Below are 23,447 nucleotides of genomic sequence, written 5' to 3' on the forward strand. Positions count from 1 at the left end.
GAAAGAAGGCTAACCTGCCGGGTACACCTCACACATCTTCACAGGCTCAGAAAAATTCCATTCTGAAGGGCACTGAAGCTATTACTACCTGAAGCAACCAGCCAGTGAGAAATTCTACGCTGGGTCTCAGCTCAGCCAGCTTTGAAAAATATTACTGTTGAAAAATATCACCACGTAATTCAACCCTCCTCTCCTGCCTTCCCTCCTCTCTGAAGTCTTTCTGACCATTCCAGTCCCCAGTGATCATTCCCACCACTGAATTCCTATAGGATTAATGTGAAAACATAGAAAAGCATCTAGGGCTGAGGCTGCCACATTAGTGACTGCTCAAAAACCACCTCCCAGCCGTCACTGGCGCTGGTCCCAAGGCTCCCACCAAACTCCACCCTGTGTTGTCATTTATCTTGTGACGTAGCCACGTCCCATCTCCCCAGCCCATCTATGAGCCAGGGAGAACAGGGGACCCTATGATTTACATCCTCACTTCCCAGTGTCCTGAGTTCCTCTGTAATGAGGTGGTCAATAAACATTTGTTTAAGAGGGTAACTCCCATCCCCTCTTTTCTTGCAGAATAATGTCTGTGAATATGTGGAAGAAAGTAGCACTGTAAAGATTATTCACCAGAAAGACCTAGTTTGCCATTTAGACTTCCAATCAAAGCCATACGAATAGATTGGAGGATTGAGCTTTAAAACAGCAGGAGTAGAACAAAGTTGTGCTTAATAAAGGGCAAGATGTACTCAAGGAAAGTTGATAGTTAACCTAGTTGACCCAGTCCTCCCCCAGCCTGCATCCAGCCGCTATTATGAACCCAGAGCTGATTCTCTGAGGAATCAGGGTAGCGAGCATTATAGAGGAACAGCCAAAGATAGGTTGTGGAGTCTGAGGGAAGCAGTCTGCATCACAGTCCTACTTGGTTCCAGTTGAGCATGTAACAGAGCGACCCTGATCTTCAGTTCCCTTGCCTAGCACTTGTGGGATAATGAAATTGACAGCTTAGTACCATTATGAGGTGAAAGGCACAATGCTCAGTTGATGGAAATTATAATTACTACAGTGCCTTAACCAGGAAATGTTGGAGGTGCCAGGATACCGGAATATACTGTACCTTGCCCCAATCCTTCCTCAGTCACTTACTAAGCTGAGTTATTCTTGGGTAACTCAGAACTGCCTTACCTGTGAAGCACTTAGTGCCTGTGCCAAAGACCACTAGCTTTTCATCAAATATTCCAGTCCCTCTTCTTCTTCCAGGGTACTCAGGTAGGCTGCCTGTGCCAGTCATCCTTGAACTCAAGGATGCCCATGAGACTCCTTAATATATGTCTATATATCAGCTTTTGATAAAGATTACACAAAATCATACATATACAACTCCTGAGTCATAATAGCTCATTAGTGGTTAATTCCGTTCCATTCATAGCTCTGCTAGCTACCACCTGAAAATACACCAATGAAACCTTTTTTTTTTTTTTTTTTTTTTTTTTTGGCTTTAGAGTCAGAGTTTTCTAGGAATATTTAAAAATACAGACTGAGGGTGGGGGGCACCAGGGTGGCTCAGTCAGTTAAGCGTCTGACTTTTTATTTCAGCTCAGGTCATGATTTCTCGATTTGTGCGTTCAAGCCCCACATGAGGTTCCACTTGGGATTCTCCCTTTGCCCCTCCTCCACTCGTTCCCCCTCCAAAAAAATAAATAAACTTAAAAATAAAATAAAATAAAATAAAATAAAATAAAATAAAATAAATAATAAAACGTAACCCTGACCAGAGACTACCAGCAAAACTCTCTTCCACATCTGAGCACATCCTACCCACAGTGGGGCACAGCCAGAGATGGGGACGGCCCGTGGAGTGAGGGGAGCTAGACGAGGGGGCCAGCCGGAGGATGGAGGGATGGGGTTAACAAATGGGTGAGAGAGAAGCCAAGGGTAAGGCCAGCATCATGAACACAGAACATGACTTCGTAAGGCAGGAAATCATCATCAGTTATTCAAGGCAAAAACAAAGACAAAGATTTGCAGAAAAGTACGGTATCAGTTGGTATCAGTCACTGCTATTTAATGAGAGATGAACTTAAAATAGACTGGGCTGACATTTCTGGGAGGTGGGGACTAAGGCCAAACGTTCCTTTTGGACACAACTGAGAAGTGCCTCTGGGCCTAGCTCCTGCTCTGGGCACCCCTGGGCTGCTGCCATGGTCTGTGTGTGGATGCGCTGAGTGGCCCTGGCCAGGGTGGCACCCAGACACATGAGCACACCAGGCATCCCAAGAATCCGGAGTCACTTCTGACTGATATTCTCTCCATCCAGCATCATGGGTAAGAGGCGGCATTGGAAAGAGATGTTTTATTTTCAAAATTCCATTGGGAGGCGCTGTCTTCTCTGGCTACATGTAATGATCCGAATTACGTGGGGCACTATTTCCAGTGTCTCCAGTGACGTCTTAACGCTTAGCTGTTGCCCGGTGAGCCTGTCCCTTAACTGGGCCCTTCTGAGTGACCTCCTCATTTTAATCCATCCTTCCTCTTTCTCACTGGAAATGCACCTCCTTTCAGGACAAGGCGCCTTTTACATCTCTCTCTCCATGGCTGATGCTTCAACACAACCAAGTGTGGAATCACAGCCCACGCTTCTAATGACTCGCTTTGAGAAAGGAGGAATGAGAAGGCAGAGAGAGGAGAAATATTTCCAACAGAAGGGTCTATCAAGTGAATACACAGGCTCAGGAGAACAGTGGAGAAATAAGGTACTCAAGTGAGGAAACGACAAGGAAGTGTTTTCCTGATGAGGCGGCTGCCCCTGAGAGCTTCCTTCGGCGTGTCTGGGGCTTTTACTTCACTTCTACTGCTCAGCCTTCCTGCCAGACATTTTCTTTCTCAGATGTCATGTGAGCGAACATACGTGTGGATACGTGCGCACACACGGGAGTGTTGGTAGTTTGTAGAACTCAATTTCATTTTCCTGGACTGTGCAAACCATGAGTCCATGTGACAGGGTTTCCATTGCAAGGCCAAATTATGCTGAGAGAATGAAAAAAAAAAAAAAAACTATGCATTTTTTTCAGGGGTTTACATCTATCTGATACAAAGTCCTGAGATGGTAAAAAACCATTGTAGAGAAAAGCACTTTCATGAACAGAACACAAAGATCTGTGAGATAGAGAAAAACAACCTTAATTTAGAAAGCTCACCATGGCTAGACCTCTTCTGTAATTTATAATAATTTGAGTCTCTCTCTGTGGTCTCTCGTATTGCAAAACTAAATGGGACTGAAAATATACATATAATTAATAAAATTTCATTCTTTACCCTTCTGCTCCCTCAAAAAAAAAAAATAAATTACCTGACCTTCAAAACATGTCTGCATCTCACTTCGTTAAGGGTCGCTTTTGTGTTTTCTTTTGGTGGAAGACGGATGGTGTAGCCCAAGCTGTCACTCAAAGTCTCTGGGTTAAAAGGTCTCCATTTATTTACCTTGGGTGCTCATATTAACTAGTTAAATGGCTGAATAGCAGTCAATGACTGAGAAAAACAGATATCTGAGAAGTAAAACATTTGGTCCTTGAAAAATTACAGAAGTTCTTTGGTGGGGTTTATTATTCCCTAATTATTGACTAAGCATAAGAAGTTGTATATTTTCCTAGCTTTGAAAATAATAAATCATGTGAAGCTCCACACATCATTCTAAATAGCTGGTAGAAATCGCTCTGCAGACCTACCAAAAACACAGGCTTCGAGGAGCTTTTATTGTCCAACTACTGACATCCTAGAGATGTCAAAGTCTGACATCGTACCCACGCTCCCCTCAAGCACATGCGCATGGGGCAATAGTACAGCCATGATGGAGGTGAGTCATGGCGACTCTATGGATGGGGGAGGAGCTTCCGACACGTTAACGAGGCCAGAATCTACTCTTTAAAAGCAAATTCACCAGCTGCTATCCCAGCATGGGTTGCCTCCCCAACTTCCTCACATCTGTCACTAATACCACCGGTCTCTCAAACAAGAAATCTGTCATCATCAGCCCCTCTCTGGCCTTTCAGCCCCTTTATGCAACCTGTGACCAAGCCTGTCATCCCTACTCAGAGCCTCTCTCAATGCACCTCTTCTCTTCCACAGGGAATAATTCCTTAAGTCTCCACTAGCACAAGGCAATGCTGTTGCCAGGATAGCTCGCACTGACACCCCAACCTTCACCACCTACCAACACACTTCTGGTCTGCCCTCAAGGACAAGGGCTGTTGGCAAAGGATTTGCTCCAGAGGCAAATGGGCAGGAACACGGCCCTGCCAACACCTTGATTGTTTACTTCTGGCCTCCAGAGCTGAGGGAATAAATTTCTGTTGTTTTAAGCCACCCAGTTTGTGATACTTTGTTGCCACAGCCGCAGAAGCCAATACAAGGGCAGAGAGAACTATCCAGATAATTAACAGCTCGCCTAAAATAAGTAACTGAGGCTACAATTCGCTTGAAAGGCTAAATCAGTTCCATATCTACTTTGTTCTCTCTTTTACTTCGGATATGTATAGGGATATGCAATAGCCCCCATGCAATTAATGATAATGATGATCACTATTTTTACCATTTTACCCACCATGTGTTAGGTGACAAGCTCTGGTGACATCCACAGATTATTCCATTGTGTTTTCTATCAGGCAGCCACCATTTTCAACCCTACCTCTCCAAGATCTTAGCCTGTAACAAAGGCAACCTAAAAATAAATTCAGTGTATTCCTCCAGACATTTATATAACCGTTTTCACTAGCAGCATCTAACCTATACAAATTCTGCCTTTCTGTCCATGTATTTCTCATACCAGTACCGGGGGTTCCAGTAAGTCCCCTGACGTGCATTTTTCAGTTGGAGTTTCTGTTCTTGCCTTTGGTCCCCACTGAGGGAACATGGGTCTCTCCTCCAGGGACAGCCCAGCCCCAGGATCACATGCCATTTGGGGGTCTTCTTTCGTAATAGAGTCCTGGTGCTCCACACCAAGCAATCACCTTCTTTTCTAGGACCTCTCTCAAAAAAAAAAAAAAAAAAAAAAAAAAGATCCGAGGAGACGTCTGATAAAGAAAGCCCACACCGTCCTGGTTTGTTGCCTGGCCATTTCTGCAAATGGCACTGTTGTGGCAGGAAATTTCAAACAGATGCCCCTCGACCCTCAGTGCCCCCAAGGTGACTGATCGTAAGGTCAGCACGTGGACCCTTCATTTGGGCAGAGCCAAAGCCAGGGTGTTTTAATTGGTGGCGTCGTCTGTTACAGCTGCAATCCATTAGGGGCAAATGGTTTTCAAAGAAAGCTTTTCTTCTGCCCTTGTTCTTCTTGCTGTTACCCTGCCTGGACACTTGCAGGGGGGAATGCAAACTTATTACCAGTGTCAGGTAAGCGAACAAAATCTCTTTTATGATTCAATGACAATAGGATATTGCAGTTATATCAGTCAGGAAGAATGAGACATCCAGGGAACTTCCAGGAGGAGGCAGAGGTAGAAATCTATGCTAATCGCAAACGTGATCTTTAATGCCAGACTTCGAAACAAGGATTCCCACCCGCCCCCCCGACCCCCGCTTTTTTTCCTCCTGAATTTACTCACAGAATTACCGGACAACAAGAGCACCACGCTTGTTTTTTTCTACATCAGTTTCTCCTCGGGTGAGGGAGAGACTTTGGCGGGCTAGTTTATAACAAACATACCAGAACTGTACAGCTAAACAAGTCTGCTGCCTTCCAAGAATTTATGTTGGGAGATGCAACCCTCACTGCAGCAATGCCAGAATTTTATTCAAAAATGTCTTGGCACTTCTCTCTGGAGAATGGCTTCAGAGTTGGTTCTGAACCAGTCACATGAAAAGCAGTGACAGTGCCTCACATGCAACCACAGTTTGGGGGCCAAAAACAGCATTGTCCGGTTGGTCGTTCCTTGTACTTACTAGCCCAGTGGTTCTCAACCAAGGGGGGATTTTGCCACCCTGGGAACCTTTGTCAATGTCTGGAGACATATTTGGTTGTCACACTTGGGGAGAAGGGTGCTCTGGCATCCTGTGGGTAGAGGCCAGGGATGCTGCTAAACCTCCTACAGTGCACAGGGCAGACCCCACAGCAAAGAATGATCCAGCCCCTACATCAAATGCCAACAGTGCTGCAACTGAGAAACCCTGGTGGCAAATCCTCCCTTGGAAGATGCAGGTGTTAATCAATCCTGAGCCTTCTGATAGCAGATTTAACAGTTAAACCGCATTTTGAACAAAAGCACCATCGTCAGAAAAAAGGTTCGGTTTCCCCAAAGGAGAATTTAGAGGAGAAACCACCCATTTGATCTCTCTGCTCACTGTCTTTCTTATCAAAAATGTCACATGCGCTCAGGGGTATCTTTCTGAGATACTTCAATTACATTGTCTCCCAGGCTGGAGGTTTTCAGATGCCTTTTTATTTGAAGCTGCTAAATCTTTTCTCAAAATGACATTGTAGTTATCTGGAACCTAATATAAGAAAAAAAATTGTAGAGGTACTCTACTTGCAGAAAGGGTAAAAAGCGGGGGGCGGGGGGGGGGGGCTGGAACATTCCAGGTACAGCACCAGCCTTAGTCATCACCACCCCTCCCTTCCCTCCCGTCCGCTAGGACTCTAAGAGAGTTACTGTGAAAACCACCATCCAGGAGCTGAGTTGTGAACAGGGCATAACTGTATGGACCAGGACACCTCACATGCTTGTACGCTGATCCAACAACACAGTCTGACCCTTTGACCCCAAAATATATCCCCTCGAAATGTTTCTGTCACGTCGACTTATCTACCAGGTTCTGAAAACAGCAGGATTGACTTGATGATTTCTATTAGAACTAATTAGAAAATCACTTACGTGAATAATACATAAGTATAATTTATAAGCGGTGGAAGTAACCACAAAGCAGGTGATTTTATTTAAAAAAAAAATCTATCATTTCATCACGCCTTAGGCACTTCTCTGCCCTCCTGACACCCACCTTCAGTGTGCAGAAAATAATGCCTTGCTTACAAAGCAAAAATTAGAAACTTTTATTCTAATTTGCCATTTGGAGTCTAGGAAATCTGATGGCTTAAGGCCAAGATTGCATTCTACACTCCTAATTGTATGGGATGCTCATCTTTCTTCCAAATAGTCAAAAGCTGCATCAGCTGAAATGATGTATCTAAAATTGTAAAAAGAGTTTGGATTTAAACGCCAAAACATCAATAAAGAAATGCATAGAGAAAAATCATTCCCAAGTACACCACGAGCCCCATCCAGCTGGGAAGTTCTCAAAAACGCTACTTTCCACTGGAGAAAAAAAATGCCCCAATTCTGCCTATGGCAACCAGCCTACAGGATAGCTCCCAATGACCCCCACCTCTGGGTATTCACACTCTTGTGTAGTCCCCTCTCACGCGGTACCAGGGCTGAGTCGGCATGACCAATAACATATGGCAGAAGTGATGATTTGTCACTTCTGAGGAAGCTGGCTGCCATGTTGTGAGCTGTCTTATGGAGAGGTCCACATGGCAAGGGACTGAGGGAGGTTCTAGCCGGCAGCCAGTGAGGAAATGAGGATCTCCTTAGGAGTCTGCAAAGAACCGAGGCCTGCCAACAACCGTGTGAATGGGCTTGAAGCAGACCCTTCAGCTGAGGCTGTATCCCCAGTCAGTAACTTGACAGCCCGTAAGGCACCATGAGCCAAAACCATACAACAAAGCCACTAGTGGATTCATGGCCCTCGGAAACTTTGTGAGATAATAAATGTTTGTTATTTTGAGCTGCTAAGTTTTGGGGTATTTTGTTATACAGCCTTAACCATATCCTCAGCCCCAAGAGGCACCAATCACAAAGACTGAGGTTCATAAGACACCTGAAGGGGAGGTCAAAGGCATGAAACGGATCGGGGAACTCCAACTCTGAGCATAAATCAGAGGGCAGAAGTCTAGCTGAGATTCCAGTTATCATCACAGAAAGGGATAAAGAGGACAGTGGTAGAAAGTGACTGTGAGTTTCTAGAACCAGCTTTGTTAGTTTTATCTTCTATTTCCATGAAGTGATCAATACATAACACAAAAAGGGTCTGCGGACTTTTCACTGAGCCAACAAAAAAGAATGAATGGAGAAAATGGACTTCTACTCTATAGCCAAGTTTTGAGGGCTGGAGGAATCCTAGGACAAAGAAAAAGCTGAAGCTCTGGGACCTCGTGCATGAAAGGAAAAAGAGAACTATGGACACAATAGGAGCCTAGAATGGGAGCTGAGAGATTAACTCATTGAATCATTCATTAAATAACTTTAAATGAGCATCTAGTATATTCTAGACAGGGTGCCAGGAATGGTAATAACTGCACAATATCATGATAAATAGTGAGATAGAGGTATGCATTGAATACCACAGAAACCAAGTGAAAACACATTTAAATCATAAATGGGGGAGAGATCAGACAAGGCTTTCCAGAGTAAATGGGATTTGATGTGAGTTGTGATGAACTAATTAACTAGAAGAACACTCAGAGAAAAGCATCCACGGCATGTAACACATACAAAGGCACAGAAATGATCAACATTGTGGTATCCTGGGAGAACTGCAGACAATATAGTATACTTGGAGGGACAAATATAGTCAGGAGGGTTGTATGAAATGAAGATAAAGAGGTAACGGGGACAAAATCATGAAGGCACTTATGGATGAAAGCTGGAAACTGACCTCTATAGCTAACCACTGAAAAATTTTCAATACTCATTACTAGGATACATCACCGAACAAGAAAAATGTAGTCCTGCCCTCGCTGCACTGATAGTTCTGAAGGGGGAAAAAATGCATTAATGAGGGGCGCCTGGTTGGTTCAGTCGGTTAACAGTCCGACTCTTGGTTTCAGCTCAGGTCATGATCTCACGGTTCGTGAGTTTGAGCCCTGCATCGGGCTCTGCGCTGGCAGCTCAGAGCCTGCTTGGGCTTCTCTCTCTTTCCCTCTCTCTCTGCCCCTCCCCTGCTCACGTGCTATCTCCATATCTTTCAAAATAAATAAATAAACTTTAAAACAATTTTAATGCATTAATGAATTGGTGTCATAGGTAGATTCCTTTAGCAGTTCTGTGGGGGAATGGATGGGTAAGGGAAGGGGGAGGTAGATAAAGAGTTTCCCAAATGCATTTCCAAAGACATCTTCATATTCCATCCTCCCCACCGGCCTCACCCTGCCTTCATATTTGCCAAACATATTTGGAAAAATTCTACTTCTAGGATAACAGTTGTGTAAGCCCCAAGCAAGAATCTTCCAAACCTAACCTTCTAAGCTCCTTTTCTCTTTTCTCCATGGCAAGAAGGACTTACTAAATGTCAGAATTGAGTAAGACCCAGGAGATTATCCACTCTGCTCTGTGCATGTTACAAACATGGAAGCTGAGGCCCAGAGAAGGAAAGGACTCCCTCCAAGTTCTCAAGGCTGGTTGCGACAGAACCGGCTGGACCTCAAGTCTCCCAGTTTCCATGTCGGTGATTTTGCCACCACATCTCACTAATACCATCATCCTTCAACTATGTATGCTTCAGCAGCCTACAAGAGCAGCGTGCAAAAAAAAAAAAAAAAAATAGCTCAGAGCATGGCAGAGATTTTAGCCTCAACTGAAATGCCAATGGCTTCATTCGGCAGCTGTCCTGGTCCCTGCTAAGCTGTTTTCCCTAGTCAATTAGACAGAGCACTGGGGGAAGATCGGGCAGAGAAATTCTCTAGGGTCCCATCTGTTAATAAAAGCCACTGTCAGATTTTCCACAGTATGACGAATGATCAAAGATTTCTTCCCCCTTTCTTTATCACCTTCTTCTTTCAAGGCAACATTAGCCCAAATTACAAGTAAGAAATAGTACAATCTATTTTAAAATAGAAACTAAACAGTCAAAAGGGAACGGATAGGCCTAATCACTTAGCTTCAAATTCTGATGCCAAGAAGCATCCATTTTTCAAGAGGGAAGAGTATCTCATTTGGGACAATTCTAGCAAATTGTGTGAGCTCCGTGTCGGTTTAGTCCCTCCCAGCCATGTTTCAATTGCCTGCTGTTGAACATACGTGCAGGGTCTGAGGTCCTTCAGGCCCTGGATGCATCAGTGACTGGCAAATGAACAGCCTGTGTCTATATTGACATTCGTGTTCTCAACTTAATGGTTAATTTATTTAATGAACAGCTTCTGTCCTCATTAAGAAGGAAAGATGTCAAAAGTATATTGGACTGAGCAGTACGACAAATAGGTGATGAGGTTCTTTCCTTGCTCCCAGGGTTAATTGTTTGCATCTCATTTATTTCATAAATATCTGCTTTTGAGTACCTACTATGTGAGTGACTCGTCCCAGGCTAGGTCTGCAGCTTCCAGCCAAAAGGCTCTCCTTCCACCCAAAAGAGCTCAAGCTCAATGGGTAGGTCATATAAGCCAGTTCACAGGGACCCAACAATGAGATGAATGCCCTGAAGCTCTTTGGGTCAAGTGAAGATGGTTGAATCCAGCCATTCGGTTGAGGACTGAAATATGAACCCAAGCACCAATCTATGCATTTGCTGAGTGCTGGTAGATATTAGTCCCTCTATTATCGGACAATAACAGAGGCCAAAAAAAAAGTCTACACAACAAGGATAGAACCAAGAATTCCCATCTCAAATAACAGGCAAAATTCTGTTAAGCATAGAGAGAACCAACAGTTATCTCCAAGCGAGATTTTGCAACACTAAAATCAGGACAAAATTGCTCTTGCTCCCTCCTTTGTGCTGACGGAGCATGCTCTCAGCTGCTCCAGTGCTGGTTGCTTTCTGCCTTTTACCACAGCTATCTGCAGATATGTCTATCTCCCTACTCCATAGTAAGTTTATGAGAATCCTCAGTCCCTGATGCATAAGCTACTACCTAGGTATGCTGATCTCTAAATTAATTAGTTGCCTTGAAGTGAAATCCCAAAATAAGGGATGCTTTCTTATCAGGAGTACCCCACCCTCACCCCTCACTTAAGACCATAAGTATAGAAAGAAGTGGTTAAAAATGCAGGTCCTGGGGGCGCCTGGGTGGCTCAGTCAGTTAAGCATCCAACTTTGGCTCAGGTCATGATCTCACAGTTCATGGGTTCAAGCCCCGTGTCAGGCTCTGTGCTGACAGCTCAGAGCCTAGAGCCTGCTTTGAATTCTGTGTTTCCCTCTCTCTCTGCCCCTCACCCACTCGCTCCTCTCTCTCTCTCTCTCTCTCTCTCTCTCTCTCTCTCTCAAAAATAAATAAATGTTTTAAAAAAATTTTAATGCAGATCCTGGAGCCCCACTGTCTGTTTTAGATCTTTTCTGGCACTCAACTAGCTGTGTAACCTTGGGACAGTTCCTAATCTGCACTGTGCACCAGTTTCATCATCTATAAAATGAGCAAGAAATGATACTTCCTAGCATTGTTGTGAGGTTTGCTACATGTATTAATATATGGAAAAGATTTCAGGAGAAAAAAAACAGAGTGAGGAAATTTTGCCAAATTTGTCCTACCCGGGGGCAAAAAAAAAGATGTCCTAGGAAAACTGCTTCCTATTATAAGTGGATTTGCCATTTCCAGAAAGTTACCCATTTTGGGGTATGAGTCACATGGCAGGTAAGTTTCAGTCCCATGCTTTAAAAGGTTTTCTCTTAACTTCCCTGTATTAAAGAGAAATCCTAACAAAGACCAAGCAGTTGCTGTATAGCTCAGTGATTCATACCTGTAAAAATTGAGAATTGAAGGAAAACCAACAGCCTCAATAATATTTTGAGTCTCTCGTTAGGCTACTCTCGACATTTTAAAATAGGTATTGTGTGGGGCCACCTGAGTGGCTCAGTCGGTTGAGCCTCAGACTCGTGATTGCAGCTCAGGTCATGATCCCAGGGTCAAGCCCCTTGCTGGGCTCAGTGCTGAGCATGGAGCCTGCTTATGAGTCTCTCTCTCCCTCTCCCTCTCCCTCTTTCCCCCCTCCCCCTCTAAAATAAAAAGAAATTAAAAAAAAAAATCGGTATTGCATGGAGGAGACCGTGAACCCATGGAAGTAGAAACAGTATCTTTTTATCTTTGCTGGTACATCACCCAGTACAGTGTCAGACACACAGAAGATACTCAAGAAATGTTTCATAAATGAATAGCTCATTTTACTTTGGGTCACATCTTCTATATATTTCCTTGATATAAACAAAGCTATGAATTACATTGATTGTGTGTGTGTGTCTAATTCCTCTGCCTTTTATCAAAGTCTGTATAGAAAGAGAACAAAAGGTTCCAAAGAGACCACAATGGACATTGTGGATTGAGCTGTAGGCCCAAGTCTACCTATGAACAGAAGCAGCTTTCCGGGCACAACTTTGCCCCTGGGTAGGACAAAGAACTGAACATTTTATTTTCTAATTTCCTGCAATGATTTCAGAGCCCAAACTTAGGAATTGTGCACCTAACATTTATAACTATTTCTAGCCCACTTGGCCCTGGTAATTCCAAATAAAATGCATCAGGGAGCAAATGACCCTAATCTCGTCTACAATGACATAACACCCACAGGACAGATCTAAAGCAACATCGTTACAGCAAACTTATCCTCCCTTATAACTAAGACCCTCCTGGCTTCTTCATGCCTTAGCTTAAAGATGTGGAAAACTCCCTTCTCATTCTTTCTGTAGCCGCTGTTGGTGGGAAAGAGGAAAATGCATGAGATCACTTTTCTTTATACAAGTAACAAAAACTAATCCAAATCTTTTTCACTTTGGTTGAATTCTCTGGCTTCCTCCTGGGTGTTATCTTTGATAACCCAGGTGCTACAAAAGACTGTTAATTAGGTATGCAGAGTGGGTCAAGTATGTTCCCAAACTGTATTAATTTGGGAAGGGGGAAATTTGGGAAGAATTCTAAGTGACAAAACACCATATGTAGTTGAACCCATGAACACAAGGTTGGAATAGGTTTAAAGAGATACTGTTTACAATTTTTTCCTTCTTCCTAAATATTTAGGAGTAAGAAAGGAATTTTCGCAAAAAGCTAAAGAGAAAAGTTTAATTTTAGGCCATTTTAGTTGACCAGAAAGCCTACACTTTTGTCTAGATTACAAGAGGGAGAGAACTCCCTTACTTGAAGAAAGCAATTAAGAGAAAGGGGTATTAAGAGTGGTCCTGTGAGAAATAGAAAATGAAAAATAAAGTCCTTGCAGGTTTAACATCAAGACCACGACTTTAGCTTAGTTATGCTAAAGAACACATGACAGATGTAGATGAGAGTCCTGTATTTTCTCTGAAGTTAATTTTCTTCAGTTGTATTGCCCTTTTTAAAATAAATAGATCATATTTTTTTGTCCAGTGTTTTAGGTCAGAAACTCCCACTGATGTCACCAGAGAAACTCCCTTACCTAGGCTGCTCAGAACATATATAACTCTACTGCCACCTGATGGCAACATGTGGAAATTGCAGGGGCAGATCTTTCAACCCAAAACTTCCAAGACTTTAAATCTACAGAACAAAGACAGTTTTGTAATTTCACAGAGATTACAGTTTTGACTAACACAAATGCACATGAGAAAATGTCATGAAAAAAAAAACTGAGTAAAAGCATAAAGGAGGCAAAAGATTCCAGTCTTGGTAAAATTACCAATAAAAACAATCTCTGCTACACTGTTACCATGTTAACTCTTATGCTTTTTTCTCCTATGGCAGAAATATTTCCAGGATATTGGAACAATTCCTTGAATAGTGGTTTAGACAATTGCATTGGTCAGTTTAATAGTACAAATGCTGTAAGAAAGAAACCCAAAATGATAAGGACCAGGATATGGATACTTGATAATATTAAGAATTATTATCAATTTTCTTAGGTCTGTAACAGTATGTTGGGAGTTGTTTTTTTTTTTAAATGTTTTTTTAACGTTTATTTATTTTTGAGACAGAGAGAGACAGAGCATGAACGGGGGAGGGGCAGAGAGAGAGGGAGACACAGAATCTGAAACAGGCTCCAGGCTCTGAGCCATCAGCACAGAGCCTGACGCGGGGCTTGAACTCACGAACCACGAGATCATGACCTGAGCTGAAGTCGGACACTCAAACGACTGAGCCACCCAGGCGCCCCAGGGGTTGTTTTTTTTAAGTCCTTAAATTTCTGAGAGGAATAAGGAGATGGCAGCGAGGGGGGGGGGGGCGGGGGGGGGCGTGTAATCAGGTAGATCGTCAAGGGCTGGTGTGGTTGTTTCAAGATTATCAGGGATCTCTTGTTGATCAGTTTCATGGTCCAAGAGAGCACAGCCACCACCAGTGTTATCTCTACCCCCATTGCATGTATTACTTCTACTCACTTCCCATTGCCCGACATTCTAGTCACCTGGCCACCTCTAAAGGTCAACTGGGAAATGTAGTCTTTAAGTAGGTGATCGTGTATTCAACTAAAAATGCTATTATGATGCAATTCTATTATAAAGATGAAAGGAAAGCTGGTAGACTCCACATTAACTTGATTCTCTCCTTTAATCTACTCTAAATGCTTTTAAATATGGGTTGCTTTGAAGAAAGACTAGGAAACTGTCTCAAAATAAAAGGGGCTAAGGAGACAGGACAACTGCATGCCAAGCATGATATGAAATTTTATCTTGCTATAAAGAACATCACTGGGACAACTGACAAAATAGGAATATGGCTTATAGGTCAAATAATGGTATTGTGTTAATATTCTTTTTCTGCTTTTGATAACTGTACTACGGTTATGTAAGGGAACGCCCTTATTACTAACACACACTGAAGAATATGTGGGTAAAGAGGCATCAGGTCTGCAACTTTTTTAAAACAGTCGAGAGGGGGAGACAGGGAGGGAGAGATGGAGAGAAAGCAGAAGAGAGAAAACAAAATTGGTAAAATATTCCCATTTGGGGACACGGGATGAAAGGGATCTGGGCAGACTTTTGTACTGTTCTTGCAACTTTACTCAAAGTCTGAGATTATGTCAAGATAAAAAGTTAAAAACAGCACTGCCTTAGTTCTAACTGAAACTAACTCATTAGATTTTTTTTTTTTTTGATGCAGTTCATTTGTAGGTTAGCCATTATATAACACTTTGGTTGAATTCAATTTCCAGAAAATTGGTAGACTTAGTTTCTGTATGTGATTTAATTTAAGTCTTTTCCCCCCAGATATTAAAATAAACAGAGCTAAAATGGAGACATTATTTGCAGCATGACACATGGTAAGAAGAGGCCACCTTCATGCACAGTTATAGATCTCCATGCGACATAGCCAGGGATCCAAAGGAAGCAGCAAGGAGTCTTCCTGGCCCAGGATCAGGTGAAGACCCTCTGCATCAGCCTCTCCCTCTGCTAGAATTAGGAGAGACCCCAAATTCCTGTCCATCTATGCTCAGGCATACATCACCAAGACAGCAACAAGCTGTGAGTTTCCATTTCGCGAACACTGCAGAACCTCAGGTCCTCCTGGATCTTAACCCAAATTCTGCATCCAAAGTCTTATACCTTACCCTTGTCAGAGCAGACAAAGCCAGATCAGTACCCAAGTGCTCCTGAGTAGCACACCAGCATCCAGTATTACAGAAAGCCAACCTCTCCACGCGGTCACTCTCCAAACAGTAAAAACCCTAAGACATCTGGTCCCGCAAATCTCCTGGAGAAACACGCCTCACACTGGATCTATCACAAGCAGGGTAACCTGCCGGCTCTTCCCCTGTTCCTAATGGTGACATCCACCTATTTTCTTGTGGGGCAGAAAATGTCATTCAAACAGAAACATATCTAATTCTGGAATTCCAACAGTCGGCACTGGTCCTTGTCTAGGCTCGGCTACGTTTCCATCTCTTTTTAAGCACCAAACAGCCACATAGATGCTTAGCTTGTCACATGCCCTTCTGAGCCTCCACCCTCACCCCAGTGGTTTTAATAGTTCCTATTAGCACTTCCCAAAGTGGGCACATCAAAGAAAGAACCAGGGGCCACGAGTGAGTGGAGACCCTGCCCTGCCTGTGAGCCAACATCCAGCTGTGTTTTGTCGTCGCAGGGAGAATCCCATCAGGCTTTGGGAAGCAAGAAGCACTGTTTTTGTTGAAGTCACTTATAAACAGGACCCTGGAAGGTGGGGGCGGCTTTCTGCCCCTTTATGCCTAGCTGTACTCAAAGGGGAGAGCAAACTTATTAATTAAATGTTTTAATATTTACAGCTAATAACAATGCCCTGGATTTGCCAAGCAACATTCACACCTCCTGCACCCTTGGATTTGAAAAACACTTATTTCCAAATGCGGGTTTCCACAAATTGGGATTTTACTGATAGAGATGTTCAGATTCTTTAGATGTTGGTTTATTGGGTTGTTTGCTTGTTTGGTTGCTTTTTTTTAATGTTTATTTATTTTTAAGAGAGCGAGAAAGAGAGACAGAGCATGAGCAAGGGTGGAGCGGAAAGAGAGGGGACACAGAATCTGAAGCAGGCTCCAGGCTCTGAGCTGTCAGCACAGAGCCTGATGTGGGGCTCAAACCCATGAACCACGAGATCGTGACCTGAGTTGAAGTCAGAGGCTTAACCAACTGAGCCACCCAGGTGCCTGTTGTTTGGTTGATTTTTAACTAGAAAAGCCTTCTTAGGGATAAATTAAAGAGTATTTCTTCCTCAATTGTCTCCATCTTTTTTTTTTTTTTTTTTTTGAAGAGAGAGAGAGCATGAGTGGGGGAAAGGGGCAGAGGGAGAGCGAAAGAGAACCTTAAGCAGGCTCTACACTCAGTGCAAAGCCCTAGAAGGAGCTCGATCTCACAACCCTGGGATCATGACCTGAGCTGAAATCAAGAGTGGGACACTCAGTCGACTGAGCCACCTCGGCGGCCCATCCTCAGTTGCCTCCTTAAAGAGCCAGGCAGCTAGATTCAGCATCACCACAGACACATGCTCTAAAAAATAGTAAATCATCTCGGAAGAACAAAGAGAACCTTTCATGTTCTAACCCTGAAAGTAGATGATTTCTACTTGCTATAGATCCTATTGTTCTGCTTTCATTGGCTTCACGATTCCTATAATGACTCGTAACAGCTGCAGCAGAAGCGACCGCATAGATTCTACTTGACCTTCCAAGCCCTCAGAAGCCAACACTCCATGCCAGGCCCCTGTTTTAATGAAACAGACTATTTCAAGCTGTTCTGATCATAAGCTACAACCCATTGGAGGCTGTGGCTATTTCCTTACCACTAAACTTGCCTCTGGACCTGTCCATGGCCCTTTTCCCTGCATGACCGCTGATCTGACGAGAAACACACAAAAACTGCCTTGGAGAAAAGCATGTGTTCCATTTCCTGACCTTGGCAGCTCTACTTTCTGCAGGACTCTTGGCACGACCATTGAGCACATCTTTTCCCTCCACTGTAAATTTGTTGAAAAGGAGAAGAAAAGTTGCAGAAACAACTGAAACGTTGCGTGTAAACAGCCTCTGAAATCAGTGAAGACAGAGAATTACTCTGGCTCCTCCTCCCTTTTTCCTCCTTCACAGAAGCTGCCAATAACCCTGGCCTGATTCTAACACATATAGGGACTGACTCTACCTCTGCGTTTGAAGGGCATAATACCGCACGTCCCTACAACCCGGTGGCGAAGGGTTTAGAAACTGCCACACCCACACTGCCGCATACTTCCATTAAGACTGGCACATTCTCGGGGCGCCTGGGTGGCTCAGTTGGTTAAGCTTCTGACTTCAGCTCAGGTCACGATCTCGCGGTCCGTGAGTTCGAGCCCCGCATCGGGCTCTGGGCTGATGGCTCAGAGCCTGGAGCCTGCTTCCAATTTTGTGTCTCCCTCTCTCTCTGCCCCTCCCCCATTCATGCTCTGTCTCTGTCTCAAAAATAAATTTAAAAAACGTTTAAAAAAATTAAAAAAAAAAAAAAGACTGGCATATTCTCATGCACGCGGAGAATGGTTCACGGGTGAGGCTGTGGTTTGCACAGCCTTCAGCTAAGTGCCTTTCACAGCCACACAGAAAACTGACATATTGGGTGTGGAATGGCCAGTCTGCACAAAGTCAACCCTCCGTGGCTGACTTTTCACTTGGGCGCATAGTTCGCACCTCAAGCAAAACACACAGCAGCCTGCCTAGCAAGCTATGATGTCACCAAAGGGGCCAAGTAATCAATCCTTTCTGGTACCATTTAGTATTTACCCGACATTTACCTGTGTAGCCTGGTGATTAATCCCAAGGACTCTGGTTTGAATCCCAGCTCCACCAATGACTCGCCATGTGACCTTGAGCAAAATACTTCATTCACTTCTTTGCACGTCAATTTTTCCATCTGTAAAAGGAAACTACTTCATAAACTTGTGAGAACTCACTGAGTTAATACCCGGAGAGTATTTAGAACAAGCGCCTGGCACTTAGTAAACTCTCAATAAATGTCAACTTTGTCATGATGAGCTAATCTTAATAACTATTAACTGTTTTTATAAATTTTGGCTCTGGAAGAACCTGAATGAAGGGTCATTCATTGGGGGCTACTACCATGGGCCATCCCAAATGGAGAAGGGCATAGATCAATAATAACAGGCTGGGGAAAGGGGTAATTCTAAATGCCACCTTTGAGCCTCTTCTTTGACCTCAGTCTCCTGGGTCCCTGTCTCCATTCTTACTTTGCTAAATTCTCACCTTTTGTATGCACTTCTCTTAAATGCCTCTACAGGCCGTTGGGCTTAGGGCTTCATTGTCAGCACTGCTTAGCCTCACAAGACTGAGATTTCTGATCCCTGAACAGTGCACAAAACGGGTTTTACAGAGGTGTGCTGTTCACACCCCAAGTGTTCGTCTGCTTCTCCTCACTGCCACGTAGACGGTGTAGGGTCAGTGCAAAATACGCCAAAGGCAAATTCTGCCGATGTGATGAGTTGATAGTTTGAAAACAAAAATGCTTGCAAGGTAAATTTAAAGTTGCTTTTGGGTTTTTGAAATAAATCGTTATTATCTCATCCACGATTTTGCCACCTCGTGGAGCTATGCAGGAGCAATAAAGCTGGAACTGGAAAGAGTGGCTTCTCCTGACACTTCTACCACTCATTAATCACGTGACCTTCGACAAGTGAATTTCAGGATTCTCCTCTGGCTAAAATGCAGACAGAAATGTCTGAGGTTATCTTATTGGGTGTTGTAACGGCCCAGTGAGATGATATATATACGACGGCGTTTTGAAAATTGTAAAATGCTTTAGCAATACAAAATGATATATTATTTACGACATACCTTATAACAAAGAAAGCATCTAACAAAGAGTCAAAGGCTGGAATGAATTTTAGTTCCAAATTTGCTACAAATTGACCCTCTACGTTTGGACAAATAACTATCCCTCTCTGGCCCTCAGTTTTCTCATCTGTAAAATAAGAGGATTGGGCTACATGAGCTCTAGACTCCCTCTGCCTTCAACAATCTATGAGTTCAGGCCAAACAGAAAGAAGAAAATCAATGAAAGTAAAATGGATATGTTCTTTTAAAAAATGATAAAAACTGAATTTAATAATAATAAAGAAAATGAAAAAAAGTCAGTAGTGGCCGTGAAGGGCTGACCAGGACAGACACATGACATCATGACGCTCCTTCTCCCCACTCAGACATGCCCTTATAGACTGCTGTGCCATTAACAACAAATCACTCTCGCAATGCATTGTCTTAATAAGGATATTTTTTTAAGTTTATTCATTTATTTTTGATATGGAGAGAGAGAGAGAAAGAGAGAGCATGGGGGAGGGGCAGAGAGAGAGAATCCCAAGCAGGCTCTGCTGTGAGCACAGAGCCCAATGAGGGGCTTGAACTCACAAACCGTGAGCTCATGACCTGAGCCAAGATCAAGAGTCAGACACTTAACCGACTGAGCCATCCAGGCGCCCCCAGTTTTATGTTTCTTAAAAGATTCCTAAGATTACTCTGCACAAAACCTCTTTGTGTCAAATTCTTTCTGGTACCACGTTTACCGGTGAGGTTGATAGCTGTTCATTTCTACATGTATAAACACATACATTGTCTCCTACATACCAAGCATTTGCTCACAGTTCTGTCTTTAAATTTCCTTTTCATTGAACGATAGGCATAAATTCAACCTTCAGCTGTCTATTTTAATAGTAATTGTAACAATTAACCCATAACTGTTTTCATCGCTAACATAATTATTAAATAATAACTTGTGTGTTCGTTAACATAATAAGTCTCATTAATTGCATGCTGTCTCACAATGAAATTAATCTATGAAGATCGGGAAGAAAACATAGGATGTAAGCAGAATCAGAGAACCTCCTTGGAGCTGGCGGGGCTGATTTTCAAAACATTAGGCTTCAGAAGATGGTGGCAGTGTGTTGGGTACAGGGGAGATGCAGTGTGAAATAGTAACATCAGGGCAATGAAGATACAAAAGTAAAGATCTCATGAAAGACTTTGAAAGATACCATGTTAGAGAAATAATACTAACAAAAGATGTTAGAAATGATGATAAAAATCAAGGCTTTGATCTTCAGAATGAAACCAATGAATGAGAAACTTCCCTCCCTCCCAGCCACTAAGGTTCCAGGCTCCATAAAACCATGGTTTACTGGTAACTCCCTGGTGCTGATACTCTGTGTCCTTAGGTTCAATCCGTAACGTTTCTATGTATTCACCCAAAACTATTTTTCCTTCCACCTTCACCTTCATCCATTAATTTACTTCCCTGTTCAGCCTGCCACAATCCGCATTTTCCAATCCAACGCCTCTACTTTCTTGACCCATTGTGCCACTCTCTCTTGGGCTTTTGCTCTTCCTTTCCCTGCCTCTCAGCAGCCATGTTGGCATCAGTAACACACATTGTTAATTTTTTGCTTTGTCCCTTTGGTGATGGACTGAACTTGCCACTTGTGCCTTATTTGCACCCTGAAACTTAGTTGTTATTTTTTAAGATTCCTGGGTCTCTTAAGAAAGTCCATAGTTGAATGCTCTGAGGGATGGTGGGCATGGGGTTAAATATGATGGGACCCTGAGTCCCCACATGACCACCACCACACACATCCTTGAGAGATACCAGTGGGTCTTCATAGCGCATAGAAGTTCCAAAATCTTTAGGATGTCTTTAAGAGCTCTCCACTGTTCATTCCAAAGCCAACTTATCTCTACCTATACCACCCATTTAGGATGGTCAATTTGTTCTCCTGAAAGTAGACAGTGATTAAATTGACAGTGTAGACTATTTTTTTTTCAATGTATACCATTTTAATAATTATGGGTTGTTTTTTTTTTTAATTTCTGGAACATTTATTTCTATTTCGTTCTTCTTCCAATCTGTTGGTCCTTTTGAATGGTCTTTGTTCCTTACTCATACTTTTGATTTACTGTTTTATTTCTAAGTTTTTTACGTTTATTTATTATTGAGAGAGAGAGAGAGAGAGAGAGAGAGAATGAGTGGGGGAAGGGCAGAGAGAGAAGGAGACAGAATCTGAATCAGGCTGCAGGCTCCGAGCTGTCAGCACAGAGCCCCACACGGGCCTCAAACTCACAAACCATAACATCATGACCTGAGCTGCAGTCGGATGCCTAACAGACTGAGCCACCCAGGCGCCCCTACTCTTTGATTTCTTTAAACTGATAAAACAAGACAACTTTATCATCTGTATCCAGCAATTCCTTTATCTGAGGTCTCAATGGGATGACTTCTGCCACATGTTTGTTCTGACTCTCATTCGTGGTGCCTTAGTTCCTCATGTGCTTTGCTATTTGTACATCTGTTGTTGTAGGAGTTCGTGTCCATTGGAGTTTTCTGTGCGGGAATTAGATATAATTCTGAGTAGTGCTGAGTAGTTCATTCTTCCAGAGGGGACATAGCTTTTCTGCTGCAGACACCTGTGGGCACCACCAACTTGAAACCCCTTGAAACCCAATTCTTTGTTGTCTGCTTTTGTGTGCCTTTTTGTTCTAAGTCACCCTCTTAGAAAAGGTGTTGTTGCCCAAGAGTCCCAGTGTTGGCAGTGGGGGACCGGGATGCACAATTCAACTCTTTACCTTACACTGGCCCAAGACTTTGTGCCCTGTTCCCCCAAGTGATCACCAGGGATCATAAGACTCCCTTAAGGCAGGTTCCACACACTCTCAGCTCTCTGGGTTTACTTTTCTACCTTGTTTATAGTCTCTGAAAATGACCCTTTCTTTCAAGTTCAGCCATGCATTTAGGGTGGTTTATTCTAGTTCAAGCAGAATTTTTGGCTATTTTGCAGCAAAACTTGAAGACGTTAGATTCACGTTGTTGCAAGAAATGGCAGATCTGCAATTAAAAAAAAATTAACACTGTTTCTTGCACTCAGCCTTGTATAACTGTAGTAATTTTGCTTCTCAGACAAACAACTCATTCTGTTCATTCTGAGATGAACCTAACCATTCAGCCCATCAGCAGTACATACCCTAGAACCAAGGACCTCTGATTCTCATTTCATTCCTGTGGGCCAGGATCACAAGCTTTCCCTGCAACATGCCAGATGGTATATATTTCTGGTTTTGCAGGCCATACAGTTTATCACAACTACTCAATTCTGCCATTGCAGCAGTAAAATGGCCAAAGACAACACATAAACACGTGAGCATGGGTGTAGTCCAATAAAACCTTATCTTTGGACACTGGAATTTGAATTTTGTATTATTTTCACATCATGAAATAATTTAATTTTTTAATTTTTTTCAACCAGTTAAGAATGTGAAAACCCTTCTTAGGTCATGGACCACACAAAAACAGGTGGCAGGCTGGCTTTGGCACACGGACCCTAGTTTGCTGACCCCTGCCCTGGACCGTGGTTCTCAAATGGGGTACACATCAGAATCCTCTGTGCAATGTTTTAAAAAAACAGAGATGCTCAGCCCTGACCTCAAACCTACAGAATGACAATTTCTGGTGGTGGGTCTTAAGGTTGTATGTCTTTTAAAGTTCCATAAGTGATTCTGATAAGCACCCCTCATTCAGAAAGAGTGACCTAAATTCTTTTCTTTCTAGAGCTTGAGGGGGCTCCCCACGTGACAGTCTATTGTGCACAACTAGCCCATTTTTTTTGACTCTGAAGCAAGTCATATAATTGCCTCATCCAAATAACTTGTCACAATATAAAACTAAATATGTAAATAAAAGTGATTAATCACAATGGTTTTTGGTACATTTCTTATGACAAATACCTACAACGTGCAAGTAAAAAAAATGATATATGAAATACAATACATCACACATCAAAAAGAAGAGGGATTCAGTCAACAAAATAGGTTTGCAATTTGGAAGCAAGAACAATGTATATCCGTATCTCACACCACACACCAAAATAAATACCAGATGCACTAAAGAGTAAAACATAAGAGAATTAGGCCATAGAAAGAAACTAAGAGGCAATTGAATTGAATATTTACCAAACCTCTAGGGTGAAGAGGAATTTCTAACTTTAAAGGTTTAGAAAAAAGCCACAAAGAGAAGCTACCTGGATTTAA

General features: G+C 42.8%; 1 long non-coding RNA gene across 2 annotated transcripts in view; it reads right to left on the reverse strand.

Moving 5' to 3' along the window:
• Positions 1–23,447, reverse strand: part of LOC121014512 (uncharacterized) — a 384,362-nt gene that overhangs the window by 308,188 nt on the left and 52,727 nt on the right. For both annotated transcript variants that reach the window (XR_005783256.1, XR_005783257.1), the window contains one exon: positions 18,158–18,276. This is a non-coding gene — a long non-coding RNA (uncharacterized LOC121014512). The remainder of the gene's footprint in view (positions 1–18,157; positions 18,277–23,447) is intronic.

The sequence above is a fragment of the Herpailurus yagouaroundi genome, unplaced genomic scaffold, assembly GCF_014898765.1.
Source record: "Herpailurus yagouaroundi ecotype Mexico unplaced genomic scaffold, PumYag 202, whole genome shotgun sequence".
Lineage (NCBI taxonomy): Eukaryota > Metazoa > Chordata > Mammalia > Carnivora > Felidae > Herpailurus > Herpailurus yagouaroundi.